Genomic DNA, 531 nt, shown 5'->3' on the forward strand with positions numbered 1-531 from the left:
GAATTGTTAGCACCTCGGTGAGAAATTGAAGAGGATAGGTGTTAATGCATGGTGAGTCTGTGTCATGTTCTGATCCCACAAAAATTCAAGCCTAATAGTGATAGCATGCATAATTTAATGAGATTAATCGGGATTGATAGCCGAATGAGTGCAAAGGATAAACATAGATACTATTGTACAAAGATTGTGTAGTGAGTCATAGTGCGTCGCTTGAGGACAAACAACGAATTTAAGTTGAGGGTGTTGATATAACGTGGTTTCACGGTATAATTAATACTTTTTCCTTAAGTTTAGTGTGTCCGAAAAGCCTTTTGTGCTAATTTTTATATAAGTTTCTCTTTGTTTTGCAGGAAATCTGTCCAAAGCTGAATGCGGAGATTTTGAGCGAAGAAATGCAGAAGAGACCACCTACGGAGCTTATGACGGTCCGTCGTACTTGTGACGGTCCGTAGCTGGCAGCGTAGTACAGCTGCTGAAGGAAGATGGGGAAGTCTGACCAACTGTGGGATTACGAAGCTTGTGACGGTCCGT

The sequence above is a fragment of the Solanum pennellii genome, chromosome 12 (genome assembly GCF_001406875.1).
Source record: "Solanum pennellii chromosome 12, SPENNV200".
Taxonomy (NCBI): Eukaryota; Viridiplantae; Streptophyta; class Magnoliopsida; order Solanales; family Solanaceae; genus Solanum; species Solanum pennellii.